Source organism: Leucoraja erinacea, chromosome 11 (genome assembly GCF_028641065.1).
Source record: "Leucoraja erinacea ecotype New England chromosome 11, Leri_hhj_1, whole genome shotgun sequence".
Taxonomy (NCBI): Eukaryota; Metazoa; Chordata; class Chondrichthyes; order Rajiformes; family Rajidae; genus Leucoraja; species Leucoraja erinaceus.
The window spans coordinates 12,329,694-12,353,373 of record NC_073387.1 but is presented as its reverse complement, the minus strand read 5'-3'; the positions used below and the strand labels follow the sequence as shown (position 1 = coordinate 12,353,373).

The window sequence follows — 23,680 nt, the reverse complement described above, 5'->3', positions numbered from 1 at the left end:
GATCCATAAAAGTAAGCTACTGGCAAATCTAACACGGTTAGATGCACTGATCTCAACCCATTTCAATAACTGGATCCTAACATTGAGATTCAGCAGTCACAGACATTTCCGTTCTATAACACAAATATGGTGTGTTTGCTGATCCTAGCTGTATCATGTTACACACAAAAAACGTGGAGTAACTCAGCGGGACAGGCAGCATCTCTGGAGAGAAGGAATGGTTGACGTTTCAAGTCGAGACCCTTCTTCAGACCCCAGCTTTTTGTGTCTATCTTCGGTTTAAACCAGCATCTGCAGTTCCTTCTTACACATGAATCATGTTACAACTGGCTTCAGTAATACTAAGTACAGGAGAAAGCAGTCAGAATTTCCACCCCTAATTGCTAACTAACAAAATCTGCGGGAAGTGCTCATGGTCATGCATTAGGCTAAGACAGGGTCATGCTCAGCCCTGACACCTGATTGCTGAACACCCCGTCTACCTTCGGTGTAACTAATGAGCACGGATAAATTCCTGGTGGATTGTCTGCCATCTATGGAAAACATATGCCGTCAAGAAACTAACTACTTTGTATGGGGTGAGAAGGGTACAGCAGAATAGCAGTCAATGATGAAAAATAATGTTTGTATTTTACCTCACAGCTGGAGCAGGGTTGGTGCTGGTCCCTTAAGTAAGGCAGATAACAACCTCCTGGTGGATTATATTAGAACAAGGTGACAATACTTAAAGCATAAAAAGACTGTTATATTGGAACAAGAGACAAATAAAGTTTTTTTCTTCTTTGTGGTGTGATTTGAAAATATTAATTACTGAATCTTTACCTGTTAGCAAACCATAGCTCAGAAATTGTACACAGACATTTTGGTATTCTTCCAAGCCTTTCTCCCCCATCTCCTGCTCTGGGCTTAACTTTACCATGTGGCAGAGTTAACTGGTGCAGGGGAAACTTCAAGAGAGAAATCAGAACCAGATATCAGTTCACTCTGAGAATCTAATGCCCTCTTGTGATCAAACCACAAATTACATTGAGGATAAAACAGAATAAACAAACATCAAATAATCTTTCTGAAGTGACAAATGACCCTCCTGCCTCCAATTCTTATGTTCATGTTCTATCTGCCCAAACAAAATTAATGTGTTTTATTGAGACACAAGGACTGCAGATGCTGGTTTTACAAAAAAAGCACAAATTGTAGGTGTAACTCAGCAGGACAGGCATCAGTGGGTCAGGGTTCAGACTGAACAAGGATCCCAACTCAAAACATTACCTATCCATGTCTTCCAGAGATGTTGCTTAACCCGCTGAGTTACTCCAGCGCTTTGTATTTCGAGTGTTTTGTGACTAGCACATAGCATTCAAATGAAAATGCAAAGATTAACCCTCTTGATTGGCCAAAAATAATCTCCCAAATACTTTCTGGATGGAGATAAAGCTATTGTGCTAATTGGGGGGTTCAGCAGATCTTAATCCGATTCTTGAATTAAGCACAAAATCTGGGCTATATGACTCAGTAACGTCGTTACATGAACAAACAGGTAGTTTTGCTATAATACAATAGTTGCATTACTAAGTAATCTCATGTGATAGAAAATAGCTTTGTAAAAACAATTATGTGATTCGTCAAAAGGGAGTTAGGGGCAAGAGAGTTTCACATTTGCAACACAAGGTTTTAAAAATAAAGGTATTTTTAGTAACTTTAAATTTGTTTTGTTACTGCAAGCTAAAAATACTAAAGGTTGTATGTTACATAAATTAACAGAGTATCATTGCACAAGATTCAAGGGTGTATAATTGTCATATGCAACAGGAATGGGACAATAACATTCTAACGAGCAGCAGCTTTGGAGGTATATTAATGCAACAACACAACAAATAAATATACGTTAATCAATAATAGAATAAATTATCAATAATACTAGGTATTAGACCATGATGGTGGAAACCAAATATGTAGTGCAAGCTTTACAAAATCCATAGTAGATGGTCTCTGAGGTAGGCTTGTAGTTAGGGTTGTGCATTGTGGTTCGAAGCTTTTTATGGTAGATTGGATAAAGCTGCTCTTGAACCTGGAGGTCATAGTTCTTAGGCTCAGTCGCTGAGGCTGATGGCAGAAGATCCTTAATGAGAGTGAACCGTCGGAAAGCATCTAGGGTTGATGTTGTACCTGGCCATGCACTTAAAACCTGCACGGCCCAAATGGCTGGAATTTTCAAAGACATCTTCAATCTCTCACTACAACCGAGGGAGGTCCCCATCTTCTTTAAAAGGACATCTATAATGCCGGTGCCCAAGAAGAGCATGGTGACATGCCTCAATGATTATCGACCGGCGGCGTTCACATCTGTAATGGTGAAGTGCTTTGAGAAATTGGTTTAATGCATATCATCCCCTGCCTTAGTAAGGGCCTGGGCCCATGCCAATCCATCTCCTGCCACAACAGATCAACAGAGTCAAGGCTGCTTGGAGGACTCGATTTAATGAACCATAACATCCTGCTTACCAGACTTAAAGACCTTGGCATTGAAGGTTCTGCACTCAGCTGGCTCCGTTCCTACCTTTCCAACCGATCCCACTTCATCTCTCTCCATAACCACACCTCTGCTACAGCCACTGTCACTCAAGGCTCTGTTCTCGGTCCCATCCTCTTCATCATCTACATCCTCCCCCTTGGTCATATACTCCGTCACTTCAAACTGGACTTCCATTGCTATGCTGATGACACCCAGATCTATCTCAGCACCAAGTCCCCCCATCACCCCCCTCTCTCCCATATCAACTCCTGCCTGTCAGCCATCAAATCTTGGATGCAACTCAACTTCCTTAAATTAAACAGTAACAAAACAGAATTTCTCCTCGTTGGCTCCAAATCAACACTTACCAAAATTAACAACCCCACTCTCACTATTGACGGCACCACTGTCTCCCCATCTCCTCAGGCCCGCAACCTTGGCGTGATCTTTGACTCAACCCTCTCCCTTGAGCCTCACATCCGCCATGTTGTCAAAACATCATTTTTTCACCTCCGCAACATTGCCAAAATCAGACCCTCTCTCACACCCCCCGCTGCTGAAAGACTCATCCATGCCTTCATCTCCTCCCGACTGGACCACTGTAACTCTCTTCTCCTTGGCATTAATTCCAGCAACATCAACCGACTCCAACTGGTCCAGAATGCAGCCGCCCGACTCATTACCGACACCAAATCCTGGCACCACATCACCCCAGTCCTCAAAGAACTTCACTGGCTTCCCATTTCCCACCGGATCATCTACAAAATCCTGGTCCTCACCTACAAAGCCCTCAACCACTTGGCCCCCCCTTATCTCACTGACCTCCTCTCCCCCTACCAACCCTCACGGTCCCTCAGATCCATTTCAGCCGGTCTCCTCTCCATTCTGATATCCAACCTCTGCACTTTTGGAGACAGAGCCTTCTCCAGGGCAGCTCCCAGGCTCTGGAACTCCCTCCCACAATTGATCCGAACTTCTGAGTCCCTCACCATCTTCCAGTCCTGCCTCAAGACCCATCTCTTCACCTCTGCATACCCTTAGTCCCATGTCCCCCTCCCCTTTGCATCTCTGTCTTACTGCTCTATTTTGTTTTGTTCTTGACTCACCATGTAAAGCGACTTTGAGTCCTTGAAAAGCGCTATACAAGTAAAATGTATTATTATTATTATTAATGTGTTCCATATCTAGTCTCTCAAAGCATTTCATGATGGTGGATATAAAGGCCACTGGACGGTAATCATTAAGGCATGAGATCTTGCTTTTCTTTGGCACCAGGATGATGGTGGTCCCTATGACTAGTGGTAATGGAAGCGATTACTTGTCGATTTATGTGGCCTGTGTTGAAACTGACAGAAAGAGACAATGGTGTCTGATTGGGAGAGTAAATTAGACTTTTTTTGTTTTGCAAGACAAGTTTATTTTCGGCTTGTCAATTTCCAAATGGACTTTTAAGCAGTTCTCCAATTCCTGATCAAAATCGCATCATAACCATTTTGGTAGCGATGCAAATAATGTTCCCTAATTCATCAAATGATTCATTTTATTCAATTCTGGTATGGAGGTACGCATTATAACAGATAGGATACTGAGCCTTTGTGAACAGTCCACCAGAACTCTGTAGGTGCATAAATCCAAGCAGCCTCCAGAGGTCATAATCTCATAAGGTTTTATTGATTTAACTGCAGGGCAGTCGAGTGTTTAATTGTCATATGTACCGGCAATTCAACAATGAAATTCTTACTTCCTGCAGCTTTACAGGTTCATTAATGCAAAACACACAAATAAAAATAAAATAATATAATAAACCTGTAATACTATATATCTAAATATCTAATAGTGCGAAACCAAAGTCCATAGTGCAACCAAAACAAAGTTGGTCACAGTTACTGAAGGAGTGGTTTGTGTTGTGCAGTGTTCAAGAGCCTGATAGTTGCTGAAAACATGCTGTTTTTGAAACTGGGGGTCAGTTTTCAGGCTTCTGCACTTCTTCCTGATGGTAGCAGCGAGATGAGCGTGTGGGCAGCGTAGTGTGGGTCTTTGATGATACCAGCTGTTTTTTTGAGGCGGCACGTCCGAAAGATCCCGTCGATGGTGGAAGGTCTGTACCCAATAGGCAATATCTACCCTTTTCTGGAGTCTCCTTCGTAGCTGGGTGTTCAAGGCCATGATGCAGGCTGTGATGTAACTGGTCAGTGTGCTCTCTATCGTACACCTATAGAGTTTGTCATACCGAAGTAGTGGGGATCTTGAGCTTTCTTTGTGATTGCATTGATGTGTTGAGTCCAGAACAGATCTTCAGAGACATGAAGTCCCAGGACCTTGAAGCTGTTAACTCTCTCCACCGAGGGAATGTATAATGGACATGGAACGAGATAATACTAATTGGAATATAAAAACTGCTAACTTAAGAAGATCTCTAATCATTATACTTTAATTACAAATAACCAATGATTTTAACAAATTTAACAACACTAAATATTTGTGAAATATCAATATATATACTAAAAATGATATATACTAACTAACTAAAATGTTTATAACATTACTAACCTACCTTTTTTTTGTGTGTGGGAAGGAATTAGGCACAACATAAACATGGAAAAGATCCAGAAGTGAGGTTTTGTTTAACCCCTTGGTACCTGCTTGTATGGTAGTTAAAGAATGGGATATTATGTAAGAATCCTGGGTGGATATATATGGTAAAGTTTAGATTAGATTAAGATTAGACAAGTTGGAAAGACATATATACTTATATAACTGTGTATATGTTGTGTTTTATATTTGGTTTTTTACTTCTGATGTCTCTTCCTGATTTCTTTCGGTTTTCACTGGCGCTGGTTTGATAAATTCATATAAGAAAAGACAAAATATGAAACGGTCTGTAACTTTTTATGAGGCTCTACTAAGGGGGAGGAGCTCAATGTATAACATCAATGGAAGTCTATACGTTTTTTGCCACCATTGGTGGCTATTCGTCTTTAAGGTATCTTTTCTTAGATACCTTAATAGCACCTTTTTTTTTAAAGCAGAATCAAGACTTTTATTTGATTATTTTTTTTGTAATCAATTGTATATCACATTTTTTCTTTCTTTTTTTTTAAGGCACTATATAAGAAGGAGATGCAATATAAATCTAAAAACTTGGGATGACCACCCAACTCCCAGAACTCTGAGGTATTTGGTTGCACCATATGATTCAGGAATACTATCTTGATTTAGAAATGCAAGACGATAGACAAATAAAGAATGGAGGAATTACATTCTGTAGTTGGAATATAAGGAGTTCCAATGAACCAATTAGGAGGGCTGCTGGCACACGCATTTCAACCTCAAGAGACGCCATTTAATTTGGCCTTTCAAGAACGGCTTCAGTTCGAGGGCCACGTCTCCCGTGGGGGCTGCGGGTAGGGAATGGCTACGGGTAGGGAATGGCTGCGTTAGGGGAGCAGACCCAACGGGTCTGCCATTGGTCTAGTTTACTTCTAAATCTAGGGGTACGGCTATTCTTATTCGAAAAGGTATACCTTTTAAATTAAAGAATACTATATCACAGGGAAGGTATAATATAGTTTGACAATTTACCCCCAAACTATGATAAATTTTACGCTCCGAATTTTAAACCCCCAACATTTTTTTAGAAAAAATTATAGATATAATATCAGAGTTTAATTACCAATATGTGATAATAGGGGGGGACTTCAACTGCGTTTTAGATTCATATCCAGATAAATCAACAAAACAAAGGAGGAGTAATTAAAAATCTAAGACTAGTGAACTTCTAAATACATATATAAAAAATACTAATATAATAGATGTCTGGAGATCTGCTAATCCAGTTGGAAGGGAATACTCGTTTACTCTTCGGTACATAAAACCTATTTAAGAATTGATTATTTTTTAGTGGATATGAAATTAATGCCATATACAATCAATCCAACATACCACATTAGTAGTATTTCAGATCACTCTCTGTTGACATTTTCAGTAAAATTTGAGGGAATGCCGGGTAAAAAATATTTTTGGAGGTTTAATACACATATTTTAAATGACTTACAAGGCTATCAATATTTAAAACAACAAATGAAACTTTTTTTTGATACAAATGATACACCAGGCATCTCGCCTTCTTTATTATGGGAAACTTTTAAGGCATTTATTAGAGGAATAATAATTTCATATCAAATTTTTCAAAATAAAAAGAATAAGACAGAACAAATGTTGTTAGAACAAGAAATCAGACAGAGTTAGATAATGCTAAAGATTCCACAACAGATAAACACAATAAGATAATATTACTGAAATTTAAACTTAATCAAATTTTATCGGCAAGAGTAATAAGACTATTCCAAATTACAAAACAGGAACATTTTGAGTTTGGTGACAAACCACATAAGCTCTTAGCTCGCCAATTGAAAAAACAAGAAAAGGAAAATACTATAATCAAAATTAAATCAGAGAAAGGTGAATTACTAATACTACCTAAAGATATTAATAATAGATTTGCTCAATTTTACCAAAATTTATACACATCTAAAACTAAAATAGAAGATAGTAAAATTTAAAAAAATTAGGATAACTGTAATCTTCCAAAACTGGACCTTTTGGAACAAGAGGAACTTGGAGCTCAAATTACAATCAAAGAAATAGGTGAAACAATAAAATTGTTGAAAAGTGGTAAGGCACCGGGACCAGATGGTTTTAGTAATGAATTTTATAAAAAAATTCCATGAGATAACGACCCCTTATTTATTTAATTTATATTCCCACGCTTTTAAAGAAAACAAACTACCTGAAACATTAGCAGAATCAACTATTACGCTTATTCCAAAAAAAGATAAAGATTTAGAAGATCCGGGCTCATACAGAGCTATATCACTTTTAAATACAGACCAGAAAATCTTAGCAAAGACTTTAGCAAGAAGATTAAGCAAATATATTAGTAAATTGATAAACCCTGATCAAACGGGGTTTATACCCAAAAGATACTCATTTAATAATTTGAGATGCCTGTTTAATATAATGTACTCGCATAAAGTAGAGGAAGAAGATATATCAATTATTTCTTTGGACGCAGAGAAAGCATTTGATCAGGTAGAGTGGCAGTACTTATATAAAGTACTGCAAAATTTAATATGGGAGAGAATTTTATTACATGGGTAAAATTATTGTATGATAAACCGATGGCAAGAATTTTAACTAACAACATGTTATCTCAAAAATTTCAATTATCAAGGGGTAATAGGCAGGGATGTGCGTTATCGCCCCTGCTATTTGCCCTTATGATAGAACCTCTGGCTGAAAGTATAAGAATTCATCCGAATATTCAGGGCTATAATACTAGGGACGCAAAGAATAAAATTTAATTATATGCAGACGATATATTTTTATATATTACAAAGTCACAAACGAGCATACCAAATTTATTAAATTTAATAGAGGAATTCGGGTCTTTTTCTGGATATAGAATAAACTGGAATAAAAGTGAAATCATGACATTAAAACCTCAAGAACCTACACACTTACTGAAGTTCCCCTTTAAAATCGCAACAGAAAAATTTAAATAGTTGGGTATTCAGATTATTAGAAAATATAAAGCACTATTCAACGCTAATTTTATACCTTTATTAAATAAACTTAATACGCTGATTAAATTTTGGAAAACATTTCCTTTATCATTATTAGGTAGAATAAATGCAATAAAAATGATCTTCCTACCACAATTACTATACCTATTTCAGTCTATACCGGTCGGTATATATACCAAAATATATATTTTTTAAATTAGACTCTAATATTACTAATTTTATTTGGGACTATAGATCACATAGAATTACAAAAAAACACTTATGTAAACCGAAAGATGTCAGGGGACTCTCACTCCCGAATTTTATGTATTATTACTGGGCAGTGCATATTAAGAATATAATTTATTGGCTGGATAGTTCTACCCAACAGACAGAATGGATAAAAATGGAGAAAGAGGATTGTTTTCCTTGTAATATAGGAACGATCCACTTCTCCCCGAAAAAACTGAACAACACAATATATAAGAAGAACCCAATTATATATGGTACAATAAGAATTTGGAAACAAATAAAATTATCTTTAAAATTAAGAAATTTATCATTGTTAATGCCAATAGCGAATAACCCTTTATTTAAACCATCTCTTATTGATAAAACATATAACCAATGGGAAAGTCTCAGAATTAGAAGGATCGGGGATATGTACGAAATGGGAAACATTTGTCATTCCAACAATTACAATTAAAATTTAAACTGAAAAACAACCAATATTTTAAATATCTTCAGATTTGCGATTTCATGAAAAAATACATACAAGGATATCAAAAAATAACTCCTGAATTATTGGAAGAAGCAATGAATATTAAAGCTGACTCACAAAAATTAATATCATATTTATATAATAGTATTTTAAATATAGACCTACCATCGACAGAGGTACTTAGAGAAGAGTGGGAACGGGAACTAATGATAAAAATTTACGAAGGTTACATGGGAAAAGTACTTGATATATATTCACAAATGTTCGATTAATGTAAGACATAATCTAATTCAATTTAAAATTTTACATAGATTATATTATTCAAAAACAAGATTGAACAAATTTTATCCAAATATATCCCCCATTTGTGATAAATGTTTATCCCAAAATGCAACTATAACACACTCTTTTGTTTCCTGCATAAAACCTTATAGATTTTGGAGTGATATTTTTGAAATATTTACAAAATTATTCAAGATAAGAATGGACCCTAATACTGAAATGATTATATTTGGAGTAATGGAAGATGGGAATAAATTGAACACATCTCAAAATTTATTTTTTAATAATGGTTTAATCATAGCAAAAAAATTAATACTTAAATTTTGGAAAAATACATCAATACCAACGTTTAAAATGTGGGTTGTAAGTATGTTGGACACCACACATCTTGAGGAAATGTGATTCCTCCTAATGGATAAATCAGAGCAATTCATAATGAGTTGGTCTCCATTTGTTGTCTTTTTGGAATCATATGGTGCAACACAATTGTAAAAACTAACTGTTTCAGGACTGGACGAGGGATGGTCAAGATTATAAACAATGGTCTCCTTACTTCTTTTCTTTATGTCTTATTATCTTTTTTCTATTTTCTTTTCCTCAAATTTCTTCACTCATTCGTCTTTTTTCTTTTTCTTCACACACTATATATCTCACGTCTTTCTATCCTTTACTATCTAATTTATTTTTATTATTCTTATCTTTCTTTATTATAACAAAAAAAATAAGAATGTATTATGAAAATATATATTAGGCACTTTGGTGCCATATGATTGTACTTACTTCTAATAAAATAAAATATTTAAAAAAAACTCTCTCCACCGTCATCCGACCAGTGAGTTCAGGTTCATGGATCCCTAGCTTTCCTCTTCTGAAGTCAACAATTAGCTCATTAGCCTCGTTAATGTTGAAAGCTTGTTGTTCTGGCACCATTCAATAAGATTATCAATCTCCCTCCCTTACTGACTCATCGATGCCCATTATTCGCCCAACAATGGTGGTATCATCGGTAAATTTAAAGATGGTGTTGGAGCTCTGTCTGGCTACACAGTCATGGGGACATAACTAGAGTCGAGCAAGGGACTGAGCACACAGCCTTGAGGTGCTCCTATGCTGATAGTTATGAAAGAGGAAATGTTGCCAAATGTTGCACTGATTCAGTTCTATCGATGAGGAATTCAATTATCTAATTACAAAGGGATGAGCAGAGACACAATTCTCTGAGTTTTAAGGGGTGATTGTGTTGAACATCGAGCTGTACCAATGAACAACAGCCTGACGTACATTTTCCTATTGTCCAAGTGGTCCATTGCAGAGTGGAGAGGCAATGGGATTGCATCCTCAATTGATTTGTTGTGGCAGAGGACAAATTTACTAACAGCAGCATATAATCCAGTTTTTCAACAACTAATTTTTATTTAGTCTTTCTCAAGGTGTCCCAGGATAACAATAGTTTGGATTGGAAATGGGTTCCCCTGAAAAGTATATGAAGATACATATATATTGTTGGGATTGCCAGGAACTTTACCCTCTGCTAAACCTAACATTATAGGACAAAGCAGATACATTTTATTTTGCATCTAAAATGTGTGCTCTGTGTTCTTGGGTCACTCAATGGGTTGTATTAAATGAGCTTGGTTGGCATCCGACACAAAACTGGGATATTTTTGAAACAGTAGGTGGAGCTTTACAACAATGCTTGAAATGAACATTGTACTTGAGTTTCAAATGTTGATATCCTTCTATTCACAAAATGAAACTAAAGACAATTATTTAATTTCCGTTCACTATAATTGACAGAAATCCGACGACAAAATATTTAAGGACAAAGTTGACAAGATCACTTCATCCTGCCTGAAGATGGCTCAGTCATCAGTCATTACTGGTTTCATCAAGAAAAGCACTGACAACTGTGTTCAAACAAAGACAGTTGCGGTTTATCTTCACCAGACATCTTGAATGAACAAGAGAGATTCACTCTCTGCTTATGTCCATTTCCGAGGCTCTCAAGAATGACATTGCAGTGTACGAAGAGACCAAGTATGATCTCCGCCGGGCTATTAGGGGTGGCAAGAGAGAATTCCTAAACATGCTAAAGGCATAATTCAATCACGAGGGTTCCCAGTGACAGTGGCAAAGCCTGAATACTATCATGAGTGGGGCTACCTCTGGCAACTTCACATCTCCACCAGATGAACTCAATGTCTTTTACATCCGTTTTCAACAGGCAAACGAGATTCCACAAAGGCACGTCTCCCCTATTGTCCTCTGGCTCCCTACCAGACGTCTCAGTGGTACAAGTCAGATCTGCTTTCTCGCAAAGTGGGTGGACCGGATAGAGTCGCTGGATAGGTGCTGAAAATGTATACCAATCACCTGGCCAGTCATTGCCGACATTGTCAAACTCCCACCCTAACAGTTTACTGTCCCCATCGGTTTAAGGGAATCCTCTCGCATTTCCAGTTCTAAAGACAAATAAAGTGACCTGTCTTAGAGTTGTATGTTTGTTCAAACATCAACCATAATTAAGTGCTTTGAAAGATCGACCCACATCTGCGCCAGTCTCCCGGACAATGTAAGCACTTTGCAAATGACACACAGGAAGAATATGTCTCCCTTGCATTGTTTCAGCTCTGGATCATTATGACAATAGGAATGTCAGGATGCTATTCATTGACTACAGCTCAGTCTTCAAGATTCAAGAGAGTTTATTGTCATGTGTCCCTGATAGGACCATGAAATTCTTGCTTTGCTTCAGCACAACAGAACATAGTAGGAACATGACTACAGAACAGATCAGTGTGTCCATATACCATTATATAAATACAGGGGCGCTGCACTGGCAGCAGCCTCTACCTACAGCCTGTCTGTTATTTCAATGTTATTTCAATCTTTTTGTTTATTTTTAGTTAGTCTAAAGTTTTGTGTTGGGGGAAACTTAACTTTTCTATGTGGGGGAGGGGGGCAGGGTAAGGGGGAAACCGTTTCCCAGTCTCTTCCTGGCGGGGATGCGACTATTTCTCCGAGTCACGTCCTCGCCCCCCACCTCGCGGCCTACCAGCTGGATCGAAGCGGCCTCTCCTGCCGGGGACCGGGAACCGGACCTGCTACAGCGGCGGCGCAGCGCTGGAGTCACCGCGGAACGGGCGATGCCTACCTGGGTTGCCGTTTGGAGCTCCGGAGCGTTGGGCCATTGCTCCAACATCGTGGAGCTCTGGTGCGTGGAGCTTCCAACGCAGGCGGCGCTGACTGTCATCGTGGAGTCCTGCTGCGCCTTACAGAGGGTCTCCACGCAGCAGTTTCCACCCGGCGCGGCCTATGGACTTTGGAAGCCGCCGACTCCGATAGGAGGGGGCTGACTCTGTGTCCACGCCGCTGAGGACGTCCCGCAGCCCCGACGTCGGACTTGTATCACCCCGGCGAGCGGTCCTGGACATCGGGCCGCCCGTAGCTGCAACTGCGGAGGGCTTGGGGAGGCCCTAACCACGGGGAGCAGTGGAGGAAGAGACTGACTGACTTTGGTGCCTTCCCACACAGTGGGAAACTTTGATTCTGCTGTGTGGGGATGTTTTATGTCAAATTCTATACAGGTAGTGTGTGTTCTTTATTTTTTTTATTGTATGGCTGTATGGGAATTTAATTTCACTGTTCCATCTGGCACATGTGACAATTAAATGTATCTTGAATCTTGGCTTGCAAAAGTATTCATATCCCTTGAACTTTTCCACATTTTGTCACATTACAACCACGAAAGTAAATGTATTTTATTGGGATTTTATGTGATAGACCAACACAAAGTGGCGCATAATTGTGAAGTGGAAGGAAAATGATACATGGTTTTCAAATTTTTTTACAAATAAAAAACTGAAAAGTGTTACGTGCAAAAGTATTCAGCCCCCTTTACTCTGAACCCCTAAATAAAATCCAGTGCAACCAATTGCCTTCAGAAGTCACCTAATTAGTAAATAGAGTCTACTTGTGTGTAATCTAATCTCAGTATAAATACAGCTGTTCTGTGAAGGCCTCAGAGGTTTGTTAGAGAACATTAGTGAACAAACAGCATCATGAAGCCCAAGGAACAATATCCCAAGCTTTGAACATCTCACAGAGCACTGTTCAATCCATCATCCGAAAATGGAAAGAGTATGGCACAACTGCAAACCTACCAAGACATGGCCGTCCACCTAAATTGACAGGCCGGGCAAGGAGAGTATTGATCAGAGAAGCAGCCAAGAGGTCCATGGTAACTCTGGAGGAGCTGCAGAGATCCACAGCTCAGGTGGGAGAATCTGTCCACAGGACAACTATTAGTCGTGCACTCCACAAATCGGGCCTTTATGAAGAGTGGCAAGAAGAAAGCCAGTGTTGAAAAAAAGCCATAAGAAGTCCCGTTTGCAGTTTGCCACAAGCCATGTGAGGGACGCAGCAAACATGTGGAGGAAGGTGCTCTGGTCAGATGAGACCAAAATTGAAGTTTTTGGCCTAAATGCAAAACGCTATGTGTGGCGGAAAACTAACACTGCACATCACCCTGAACACACCATCCCCACTGTGAAACATGGTGGTGGCAGCATCATGCTGTGGGGATGCTTTTCTTCAGCAGGGACAAGGAAGCTGGTCAGAGTTGATGGGAAGATGGGTGGAGCCAAATACAGGGCAATCTTGGAAGAAAACCTGTTAGAGTCTGCAAAAGACTTGAGACTGGGGCGGAGGTTCACCTTCCAGCAGGACAACGACCCTAAACATACAGCCAGAGCTACAATGGAATGGTTTAGATCAAAGCATATTGATGTGTTAGAATGGCCCAGTCAAAGTCCAAACCTAAATCCAATTGAGAATCTTTGGCAAGACTTGAAAATTGCTGCTCACAGACGCTCTCCATCCAATCTGACTGACCTTGAGCTATTTTGCAAAGAAGAATGGGCAAATTTTTCAGTCTCTAGACAAGGCAAGGCAAGGCAAGGCAACTTTATTTATATAGCACATTTCATACACGAGGCAGACTCAAAGTGCTTCACATAAAAACATGTCATACAATAAAATGAAATAATAAAATGAAATAAAATAGAAGAATTAAAAGAAAATAAAGCAAAATATAAAAAGGATTATAAAAAGTGCAAAAGTTAAAAGTGCAATGTAGTTAAGATTTAGCTGAAAGCTAAAGTAAACATAAAAGTTTTCAGTCTTGTTTTAAAAGTGGTCAAAGTTGAGGCAAGTCTTAAATCTTCAGGAAGTTTATTCCAGCTATTTGTTGCATAGTAACTAAATCCTGCTTTCCCATGTTTTGTATTTACTCTGGAAATCACTAACAGATTGGTCTCAGAAGATCTTAGCGGTCTAGAAGGCTTATGTAGTGGAAGCATGTCAGTGATATACTTTGGCCCTAAACCATGTAGTGATTTATAGGTGAGCAGCAGGATTTTGAAATCAATTCTCTGACATACAGGGAGCCAATGTAAGGATTTAAGAATTGGTGTAATGTGTTCAATTTTTTGGGTCTTTGTTAGAACTCTAGCAACAGCGTTCTGAACAAGCTGTAGCTGCCTGACAATTTTTTTTCAGAAAACCTGCAAGGAGACCGTTACAATAATCTAGCCTACTAGTAATAAAGGATTGTACAAGTTTTTCTAAGTCTTGAGCTGACATGAGTCCTCTTAATCTTGCTACGTTTTTGAGGTGATAGTAGGCCGATTTTGTTACTGATTTGATGTGACTGTCGAAATGTAAATCTGAATCCATAATAACCCCAAGATTTGGGGCTTTGTTTGAAGATGTGCAAAGCTGGTAGAGACATACCCCAAAATACTTGCAGCTGTAATTGCAGCGAATGGTGGTTCTACAAAGTATTGACTCAGGGGGGCTGAATACTTTTGCACGCCACACTTTTCAGTTTTTTATTTGTAAAAAAATTTGAAAAACATGTATCTTTCACAGCCCTTTCCAGAGGTACTGTCACAAGCTCTAGCTCTACATCATTCAGTTATTCTGTTCTTGCAGTTTTTTTAGTACAATCTTTACATAATCTGCAGATTTGCATTCACCATTGTATTTATTGTTGTACTCATCATATTTATGGTTTACTCGAACAAGGAATTTCATTGTACTCTTGTTTATCTGACAATAACCAGATCTGAATCTGAATCAGTGAAGGCTATGACAATTAAATTCTTAAAACTGAGACTGTTTGATGATTGTTAGATAAAGGTTATACAGTTAAGGTGAGTAGATTGATTTAATTAACAGATAAACTGTGATCTAATTTATTCGTAGAACAGGTTCCCAAAGCTGAATGACATGGTATTTTTCTTTTCTTCCTTTTTATATCAAGCTTTTTAAATGATCATATAATTAACCAAATTATAGGGCACAAACACCAGTACAATTTTTAAGAATTACCTGTATTTTTGTAATGGTTTTATTATGGAGTAAAAGCAACACACAGTGAACGCTGGATGTCCAGTGGAGTACGTCAAGAATATTTGAATGATTATGAAACTAATTAACAATTTTGGTTACTTGGGTACTCGAATTGCATTACTATTACAAAATTGACTTACACTTTGTGTCTATCTTTGTTTTTCTATTATGGTTGTTGTTGAAGGGTAGGGGTGACAGTTAAATTCTGGAGATTAATTCAGCAAATTTGCTCAGAATAAAACATGCATGAAAATTATTAAGTGTCATTTATGTTGGTTCGACAGAACAGCCTATCTCTGAACAGATGATGGACAGTGCTGCAGTGATTTTAAAAGTTGAATTTTACAGTATATTTCAGCCTACCCCACAATGCTCAGTGATGTCCCAGATTATGACAACTATTGAATATGAGTACCATTCAATTTGATGATGGCTGATCTATAATCACAACTCCATTATTTTACGCTTGACCCAAAGATTGCACTTTAAAATCCTTACATAGAAACATAGAAAATAGGTGCAGTAGTAGGCCATTCGGCCCTTCGAGCCTGCACCGCCATTCAATATGATCATGGCTGATCATCCAACTCAGTATCCTGTACCTGCCTTCTCGCCATACCCCCTGATCCCTTTAGCCACAAGGGCCACATCTCACTCCCTCTTAAATATAGCCAATGAACTGGCCTCAACTACCTTCTGTGGCAGAGAGTTCCAGAGATTCACCACTCTCTGTGTGAAAAATGTTTTTCTCATCTCGGTCCTAAAGGATTTCCCCTTTATCCTTAAACTGTGAACCCTTGACTTCCCCAACATCGGGAACAATCTTCCTGCATCTAGCCTGTCCAACCCCTTAAGAATTTTGTAAGTTTCATTCATTATTACCATTCATTCGGGACTTAAAAGCTTGGTTGAACCGACACCACGGCATGTTGCACAAGGCAATGTCAGATTTCCTTCACCCGTTCCACAAAAAAAAAGCCTCCTAATTTTCACTTGTAAATAGAACCAGGTATGTGTCATGACCATAACGGTTGCATGACAGAGAAAACCGTGCAGGAAGCAGCACTGTGAGAAGTGGACTGGAAACGATGAGAAACATTTCAAAGCTAGCTTCCTTCACTTGTGTGCTTATTCTGGTAAAATCATATTTGTGTTGTCATTTTTATACATTGATAATTGATAATTCTGAAATGCCAAGGGGCTAAAAAAAAATTGAACACTAATCATATGCAAAATATGGCTCCGCATGTGTGTTCATCTTGGCAGGAGTTGGTCTCGACATTTATGGATCTAATCTGGATATTTTTATTTATGAGCTCGGGAGGTAAAAGACATTGCCATGCACATGTATATGCAAACCCCAACAGGGATCAGGGGTATACCTCACATGGTACACATGCGTGATCCACATGGCAACAATTTCCAAGGCACATTGAAATTTACTTTTACTTCTCTGGAAAAAAAATAGCATCCTAGTCTCAACAAATAAAAGACGGAACTTCCAGAACGAAACAATTTTAAGGCTTTATAAATAGGAACTCCAAAAATCAAGTAACTCTTTATATTTGCCACCATTCTGTTATCACATTCTGTGAGCCTTTCTTATTTCCTCGTTCCACTTCCTCTCTGAATTTTCTATGATCTGCCTGGTTTGCATTCATGAAATCAGCCTGATATTTATTTTATGCCCTTTTTATTTTATTTACTTTCTCTTTGGCCAATTCAGGTCTGGCTTTAGTTGGCCTATCTTAGAAAGATGTTCAGATCCATAGGTTCTGAACATGTCCAGACTGTACCTAAACTAAGAGAACATGTCCAGAATATACCTCAACTAAGAGAACATGGCAGACTTTACCTAAACTACCTTCTCCTCAAACGTTGTCCATTTTTTGTTTTGTCTGCCAATCTATAATTCCAATTTTCCCAGGAGAGGTCCGTTCTCATACCTTTAAAATTGGCCCTACTTGAATTGACAATTTCTTGCTTGGAATGGCACATATCCTTTTCTACAACTATTCTAAACTCTAAGGCACCAGGACCATATTTCTGATAATTTCTCCTGTGATATTGATATTAAACAAAAAAGATTTTCCCAACCATAGTCCCTCCCACCCCCACTTTGCTCCAAATATTATTGTTATCATCAGTATTTGGTTAGTTAGTCGGGATTTTCACTGTTCTATGCCATTCCTCTATAGTTTTCCTGCAATTTTGTTCCTCAATATCAATCGCACTAACTGGCAGCCTACAGAATATATAAAGATATATCATACAGAATACATAATAATACTACCACTACAGTATTGTTTCTTTCACATTACATATATATGTGTGTGTGTGTGTGTGTGTGTACTTGTGAGTATGTATATTTACACACTGATCTTTTTTTTCTCCCATTTATCATATTGTTTACACACACACACATACTCAAAAATCAAACAATAGGAGTGCAATAATAATAATAATAATAATGTCTATTGTAGTTCAGATCTTATTTGAGATTGTAGTGTTTAATAGCCTGATGGCTGTAGGGAAGAAGCTGTTCCAGTGACAAATCCTCGACTAGGAACAGTACTGTGATACTGTGTTTAAGAGGGAACTGCAGATGCTGGAGAATCGAAGGTTACACAAAAAAGCTGGAGAAACTCAGCGGGTGCAGCAGCATCTATGGAGCGAAGGAGATAGGCAACGTTTCGGGCCGAAACCCTTCTTCAGACTGATCGGGGGCGGGGGTGGGTGGGGACAAGAAAGGGAAAAGGAGGAGTAGCCCGAAGGCTGGGGGATGGGAGGAGACAGCAGGGGGGCTAAGGAAGGGGAGGAGACAGCAAGGACTAACAAAATTGGGAGAATTCGATGTTCATGCCCCCGGGGTGCAGACTCCCCAAACGGAATATGAGGTGCTGTTCGTCCAATTTCCGGTGCTGCTCGCTGTGGCCATGGAGGAGACCCAGGACAGAGAGGTCGGAGGCGGAGTGGGAGGGGGAGTTGAAGTGCTGAGCCACCGGGAGGTCAGCTTGGTTATTGCGGACCGAGCGGAGGTGTTCGGCGAAACGATCGCCCAACCTCCGCTTGGTCTCACCGATATAGATCTGCTGACATCTAGAGCAGTGGACGCAATAGATGAGGTTGGAAGAGATGCAGGTAAACCTCTGTCGCACCTGGAACGATTGCTTGGGTCCTTGAACGGAGTCGAGGGGGGAGGTAAAGGGACAAGTGTTGCATCTCTTGCGGTTGCAAGGGAAAGTGCCCGGGGAGGGGGTGGACCGAGAGGGAAGGGAAGAATTGACAAGGGAGTTATGGAGGGAGCGGTCTTTGCGGAAGGCAGATATGGGGGGAGATGGGAAGATGTGGCGAGTTGTGGGGTCACGTTGGAGGTGGCGAAACTGACGGAGGATTACTTTTTGTATGTGACGGCTGGTGGGGTGAAAGGTGAGGACTAGGGGGACTCGGCCCTTGTTGCGAGTGCGGGGATGGGGAGAGAGAGCAGTGTTGCGGGGTATGGAAGAGACCCTGGTGCAAGCCTCATTTATGGTGGAGGAGGGGAACCCCCGTTCCCTGAATAGTGAGGACATTTCAGATGTCCTGGTGTGGAACGCCTCATCCGTGGAGCAGATGCGGCGTAGACGGAGGAATTGGGAGTAGGGGATGGAGTCCTTACAGGAAGCAGGGTGGGAAGAAGTGTAGTCCAGATAGCCATGGGAGTCAGTGGGTTTATAGTGTATGTCGGTTAGAAGTCTATCACCTGCAATGGAGATAGTGAGGTCAAGGAATGGTAGGGTAGTGTCGGAGATGGTCCAGGTGTATTTGAGTGCCGGATGGAAGTTAGTGGTGAAGTGGATGAAGTCAGTCGGTTGTGTGCGGGTGCAGGAGGTGGCACCAAAGCAGTCGTCGATGTAGCGGAGGTAGAGGTCGGGGATGGGGCCCTGGTATGTATTGAACAAGAATTGCTCGACGTAACCTTGTCCCTTTACCTCCCCCCTCGACTCCGTTCAAGGACCCAAGCAATCGTTCCAGGTGCGACAGAGGTTTACCTGCATCTCTTCCAACCTCATCTATTGCGTCCGCTGCTCTAGATGTCAGCAGATCTATATCGGTGAGACCAAGCGGAGGTTGGGCGATCGTTTCGCCGAACACCTCCGCTCGGTCCGCAATAACCAAGCTGACCTCCCGGTGGCTCAGCACTTCAACTCCCCCTCCCACTCCGCCTCCGACCTCTCTGTCCTGGGTCTCCTCCATGGCCACAGCGAGCAGCACCGGAAATTGGACGAACAGCACCTCATATTCCGTTTGGGGAGTCTGCACCCTGGGGGCATGAACATCGAATTCTCCCAATTTTGTTAGTCCTTGCTGTCTCCTCCCCTTCCTTAGCCCCCCTGCTGTCTCCTCCCATCCCCCAGCCTTCTGGCTACTCCTCCTTTTCCCTTTCTTGTCCCCACCCACCCCCGCCCCCGATCAGTCTGAAGAAGGGTTTTGGTCCGAAACGTTGCCTATCTCCTTCGCTCCATAGATGCTGCTGCACCCGCTGAGTTTCTCCAGCTTTTTTGTGTAACTGTGATACTGTGTCGTGCTCTTCCTTGGTGCCATTTATGTTATGTTCTGTCGTGGACTTTCTGTGTTTGTGCTTTTTTAAAATTCAATTTAAATTGTATTTTTAATATGTTTTATTATTTATTTATTATTATTTATTTTTTTTTGTGATTTTTTTTATGATACTGCCTGTAAGGGAAATTCATTTTGTTGTCTCAAATTGAGACAATGACAATAAATTTGAATACAATACAATACAATACAATTGAAGGGCGTGGTGCCATGCTCTTCATTCTCTATCTGCAGGCAAGAGGAAAGCACAGCCAGGTGGTCAGATCATCCAAGGTGCAGGCGAGGGATAGGCATTCCTGATGTTGGTATAGTAATGGTTGAGAGCATTGGATCCTCAGGCGTTGATGGTGATATGTTGATGGAAGTTTGGCAGATACTCCTTCAAGTCCCCAGCGACCATCAGGAAATGCTATTTTGTGCCTGTTGCTCACAGCTGCCAATTTCTCAACTGCTGAGGCAGGATGTGGACTGTGGTCAGGATAACGGCAGAGAACTCCCTCAATAGATAAAATGGTCGGCACTTGAGCAGAAATGGGACAAGAACACCATGCCCTGGCACCACAACAGGTTTATCATAAAGCAGATGCCGCCACCTTTTCCTTTTTGCAGATGCTGACGTTCAGTGGATGGAAAAAGCCATGGGCTGGAGCGCCGTGTCTGAAGACATGTTCATAAGTGCATGTTATAGGAGCAGAATTAGGCTGTTTGGCCCATAAAGTCTACTCCGCCATTCAATCATGACTGATCTATTTTTCCCTCTCAACCCCATTCTCCTGCCTTCTCCCCATGACCCCGGACACCCGTACTAATTATGACTCTAATCAAATGATTAGATGGAGTGTTGAGGTCAAAACATGCTCTTGGAGCTTCTAGTATTAGATTGGTGAAATGGAAAATGTCCCTCTATCTAGTTGTAATACAGGGCAAACATTGTGAATAGTACATAAAAATGATCTATGACTCTCACTAAAAATGGCACTGCAAAATAGTGTTCCAACATCTTCCACTTGGGATTTAAAGTATTGCATTACAGAAAATAAATGTGCACGTTCAAGCAACAAATGGTATTAACATGTTGTCAGCATGAAAGGAATGTTTGGGTCCAATATCTGCTAAGACCTTAAATCTGTCAGAAAACATTGAAACCATCACTTTGGTTCATTGATCCATCCAGGTTCAAGTATAATTAGCTTTATAACTACAAGCTTTATTTGAGATTTCTTTCATTGAGCTTGTTACTTAACTAACTGTGAATAACATGAAAAAAACCTTCACTGCTGGGGTCGAATGCCACTGTTGGTGAGGTATTGGGCATTGTTGGTATTGGTCAGAACTGAAGAGACATTTAGAAGCCATTACAGACAGCAGCATTGTCAAATTGATAAACCAAGCTTCACTTCATTCTTTATTTCTTGACCTCACTATCTCCATCGCAGGTGATAGACTTCTGACCGACATCCACTATAAACCCACTGACTCCCATGGCTATCTAGGCTACACTTCTTCCTACCCTGCTTCCTGTAAGGACTCCATCCCCTACACCCAATTCCTCCGTCTACGCCGCATCTGCTCCCAGGATGAGGTGTTCCACACCAGGGCATCGGAAATGTCCTAATTCTTCAGGGAACGGGGGTTCCCCTCCCCTACCATAGATGAGGCTCTCACCAGGGTCTCTTCAATACGCCGCAACACTGCTCTCCCTTCCCATCTCCCCACTCAGAACAAGGGCAGAGTCCCCCTAGTCCTCACCTTCCACCCCACTAGCCGTCACATACAACAAAATAGTCCTCCATCATTTTCGCCACCTCCAACGTGACCCCACCATTAGCCACATCTTCCCATCTACCCCCCGACTGCTTTCCGCAAAGACTGCTCTCTCCATAACTCCCTGGTCAATTCTTCGTCTCCCACCCACACCACCCCTCCCCGGGCACTTTCCCTTGCAACCGCAGGAGATGCTACACTTGTCGCTTTACCTACCCCCTTGACTCCATTCAAGGACCCAAGCAATTGTTCCAGGTGCGACAGAGGTTTACCTGCACCTCCTCCAACCTCATCTATTGCATCCACTGCTCTAGATGTCAGCTGATCTACATTGGTGAGACCAAGCGTAGGCTTGCCGATCGTTTCGCCGAACACCTCCGCTTGGTCCACATTAATCAACCTGATCTCCAGGTGGCTCAGCACTTCAACTCCCCCTCCCATTCCGAATCCAACCTTTCTGTCCTGGACCTCCTCCATGGCCAGAGTGAGCACCACCTGGAGGATTGGAGGAGCAGCAGCTCATATTTTGCTTGGGCAGTCTGCACCCCAGCGGCTTGAACATTGACTTCTCCAATTTCCGGTAGCCCTTGCTGTCTCCTCCCCTTCTCGGCTCTCCTTCAGCCCTCTGGCTCCTCCTCTTCCTTTCTATCTTCCCGCTCCCACCACCCTACATCAGTCTGAAGACGGGTTTTGGCCCGAAACGTTGCCTATTTCCATTGCTCCATAGGTGCTGCCTCACTCGCTGAGTTTCTCCAGCACTTTTGTCTGCAGTGTATGGTAAGTCCTTTAAAAGAGGGGTGAGACAAGGGGGGGGTAGGGAGAAGGGGGAAGAGGGAGTGGTGCCAACTTTTAAGAAGGCAGAGATACACAGCTGTGAAGCTCGGCGGACATTTATCATTACCGGTCGGTTAAGGGCCTGTCCCAATTAGGCAATTTTTTATGCGACTACAGGCGACTGCCAAAAAAGGTTCAACATGTTGAAAAATATCTGCCAATAGTTTAGACAATTTGGGCTGTTGTAGGTTGGTGTATGTTGTCGTAGGTGCTGTCGTAGGTTGTCATAGGTTGTTGCTGGTGCTGACTTTGGTGAATTCCATTGTCTTTGTCGCTGGCAGTCACCAAAGAAATTGCGTAAGTAGGACAGACCCTTTATCCTTGGTTCTGAAAACTACTGCTTATCTTTTTTTTCCCAATAAGCCAATGAAATTCACCGGTCAGCACCGGCTACACCTACAAGAACCTCCGACCTCCTGGCAACCCATTAGGATCTCCTGGAGACCCACCTACGGGACGAGAATTCTCGCTACTCTCCATGGCAGCTTTATTCTAGTCTACGCTAATTTTTCAACATGTTAAAAAATCCTTGACGCCCATTTGTCTACCTTTGATTTTCCAGCATCTGCAGTTCCTTCTTAAACATAATTAGGCCGCAACTAGTTCCCAGAATGCACAACCACCTGCGAACATGTGGCGACTGCAGTCGCCTAAAAAGTCGCCTAAGTGGGACAGGCCCATTATCGGCTGCTTTGATCTGTATTTTCACATCCTTCCATATCTATGTATCTCCCTCTCCCCATACTCTGAAGGGTCTGGACCTGAAACGTCACCCATTCCTTCTTTCTACAGATGCTGCCCGTCCCGCTGCGTTACTCCAGCACTTTGGATTTTATCTCCACATTCGAAGAGCAGGTTTTCGCGCCGGCGGCGGCGGGAGGGGGCGGTGCGCAGTGACGTCGGCCGACACCGCGTGACGTCACCGGCGGGGAGTTAGTCGATGCTTGGCGGTGCGCGGTGACGTTGCGCACGGGGAGGTGCTGGACTGTG

General features: G+C 41.1%; 1 protein-coding gene across 1 annotated transcript in view; it reads left to right on the top strand.

The window, feature by feature from the left end:
- LOC129701458 (C-terminal-binding protein 1) overlaps positions 1 to 23,680 on the top strand; it is a 302,130-nt gene that overhangs the window by 174,340 nt on the left and 104,110 nt on the right. The window lies entirely within an intron of this gene.